We start from the raw sequence: 3,016 nt of genomic DNA, 5'->3' as shown, positions 1-3,016 counted from the left end.
CATTTTAAGTTAAAATTAACTCAATAGCTGTAGTAGTTTCTTGTGTGTTTACTCTGATTGAGACAATTTTTTTTCTCTTATTGTGGTAGCTTTCTAGACATGGCAATCTCCTTTTATTATGGTCTGATGGAAAATAGGAAATCAAGGTTGTGAGACACAAAAAGAGGCTTTCTTATTATAAGAATATATACATCTAAAAAGATTATTTGTTAATACTCTGTTCTTCTTCCCATTGCCTTCCCAGAGTCCTTTGCAATGCCTGTGATACAACACTTTTCACATTATGTTCAGATTTACCATCTGACTTTCTCAAGGTATCTTAGGTTCCTCAAGGTCAGGGCATTTTTCTGTTAAAGAGGGAAAAAAATTGGCAATAGGGAGATGTTTATTTTTCTACTATTTGTCCAGTTGGTGTTAATAAACAGTAAGGGAATGTGTTCCTGGATGGGGCTGCTGTGCAGGGTGTGTGTGTGTGTGTGTATGTGTATGTTTTGCACGTAAATACATGTGCATAGGTTTGTCAGATGTGTGCTGATGTGTAGTTTTGTGTGTGTGAGATTAGGCGGGGTTGAGGCTGTGAAGGTCAAGGACAGAGGACTTGTCGGTAATCTTGGGTGTGCAATTTAGGGGATCATACATCTACAATGGTGCTTCTCTGGGGCAGTGTTTCAAGCATGAGTCCATATTCAGTACATGGTGCTGTTGTTTCTGTTAGGAGCCATTGAATCAGCTCCCACTCACAGTAGCTCTGTATACAACAGGATGAAACAATGCCCGCTCCTCTGCCATGCTCACAGTCTCTGCTCAAGCCTGTTGCTGCAGTCACTGTGTCAATCCATCTCCTTGAGGGTCTTCTCTTTCATTAAGCCTCCAATTTCTCAAGCATGATGTGTTTCTCTAGGGGCTGGCCCCTCGGTGCATGCACACTCACTTGCTGTCCAGTCATGTCTGACTCGTAGGGACCCTCCATGAGGTTTCTGTAGCTGTAAATCTCTACGAGAGGACTGCCCATATTTCTCCTGTTGACAGATGATGTGTTTGAACCACTGACCCTTTGGCCCAACACACAACAGACTCTGCCACCAGAGCTCCTTTAAACAGGTGCAGTTCTCTAGATTGTTCTCTGAGGATTGGTGACCATCACTGGTGAATTTGAACCACATGCCTTGGGATTGACAGTATATAAATATATGATGCACAAAGTACAGTGCCTGGACACGGTAAGGACTCAGTAAGTGAGAGTGACTATGATTATTCTCATACTGATTCTAAAAAGTTCTAGGGCCTTCTTTTCCTCCCCATGACCATGGAAATCTAATCTCCAGCTGCCAGCTTCCCAGCAGACCTCCTTGACCTCTGTGACACCGTCTGCTCTGCACCACCTAGTTCTGCCAGAGCCCAGACACAGGGATGAAGACACAGGGACCTAGAGTGTTACTTATCCAGGGGATCATAAGCTTTGGACAGGGTATAGAGATTTTAGTAGAAAGATAAAGCCAGGGACCCACTGGGCCACAGCATGCAACCAACATCATAAAGACCCCCATGGAGGGAGACCTAGGCCTGGGCACAAAGCATCCACAATCCAGGGCCATACATGGGACAAGGGACACACCTTCCCATAGTCACCCCTACAGTGATGGTGTGAGCACGGCAGAGGAGCGGGCATTGTTTCATCCTGTTGTATACAGAGCTACTGTGAGTGGGAGCTGATTCAATGGCTCACTATGGACTACGCCAGAGCTCCCATTGTTTTGTCAGTTGTTCACAATGTTTATAAATTCCATTTTACAATTGTTGCTGCAGTTGTTAGGTGTCGTTGTTGTCATTCTTGTGTACCATAGAGTTGGAAGCAACCCATAGCTGACCCTCCAATGGGTTTTCAGAGGCAGCTAATCTCACAGGAGGAGATTCCCATCCTTCTCCCACTGAATGGCTGGCTGGTGGCCTTGAACTGTGTGCTGTAGGGACTGCAGTGCAGCTTCTTGTCACTAGGCCAGCAGAGCTGTACAATTCATAGCAACCCTGTGAACGATAGATTTGAATCTTGCACTATCCTGCGTCAGCTTCCTGATCTCTGATATGTTCAAGCCCGTTGTAATTACCACTGAGTCAATTCCTCTTGTTGAGAGTCTTCCTTCTTTCTCTGACCTTTCCCTGCAACCACTCATATGGAACTTAATAAGGACAGGGCCCTACTCTATTGGGCTGTTACCAGGGTTAATAAATTTGCTCCTCATACCAATGCTTTGAGGTTGACACCATCATTGTCTTCATGAGGTTTCGGGGGTAGAATAATTGTTAAATCTCATGGCAGAGCCAGGACTAGATCCCAGAATTCTGGTTTCACAGGCTGTTCTTTTTTCTTTTTTTTATAACTTTTGTTTCAAATTTTATTCCCAGTCTTCTTCAGCTTATTTAGCTGCAAAGCATGAATTATATTTAAGTAGAAACTGAAAAGAGCTGCAATGCCCAAAAGGCTTGTTGGGCTTAAAGATATGAGAGATCTAGATTTTATCAGATCAATAAACAAAACAATTTTTAAAAACTGTCAAATATAAAATACCAGCTCAAAGTAACTTCATCATGTTTTATCTTCCTCAGAAGTTGGCTCCAATCAGTTGGCCTCATTCTTTGAAGCTTCATCAAAATTCTCCTTAAGGTCTGGAAGTTCATCATCATCATCTTCCCCAGTAGCAAGTGGTGCTTTTCTATCCACAGATTGTTTAGGCAGGGCTTCAGCCAGTCTTCTTACACTACTCAGACTATCTGTGCCAAGCTGGTTTAAGATGCTGGCTAACCCGAATAAGCAAAGCACTCCTTAAGAATAGAAGAAAGGTAGGAGGTATCTCACTCCCTGATTTCAAATCCTGCTACACTGCCGTAGTGGTCAAGACAGCATGGTACTGGTACAATGACAGACACATAGATCAATGGAATCGCATTGAGAATCCAGAGATCAACCCATCTATCTATGGTCAACTGATCTTTGACAAGGAGATGAAATCAGTGAAGT

General features: G+C 43.4%; 1 pseudogene; it reads right to left on the bottom strand.

Annotated features, from left to right (window-relative positions):
- Positions 1-2,617: 2,617 nt before the first annotated feature.
- The window catches only part of LOC102874966, a 2,413-nt pseudogene continuing 2,014 nt past the window's right edge, over positions 2,618-3,016 (bottom strand).

This window comes from Elephantulus edwardii, unplaced genomic scaffold, assembly GCF_000299155.1.
Source record: "Elephantulus edwardii isolate Elephantulus edwardi_28Jun2011 unplaced genomic scaffold, EleEdw1.0 scaffold00308, whole genome shotgun sequence".
Classification (NCBI taxonomy): Eukaryota; Metazoa; Chordata; class Mammalia; order Macroscelidea; family Macroscelididae; genus Elephantulus; species Elephantulus edwardii.
The sequence above is the reverse complement of the archived record's forward strand: the minus strand, read 5'-3'. Positions and strand labels throughout refer to the sequence as shown.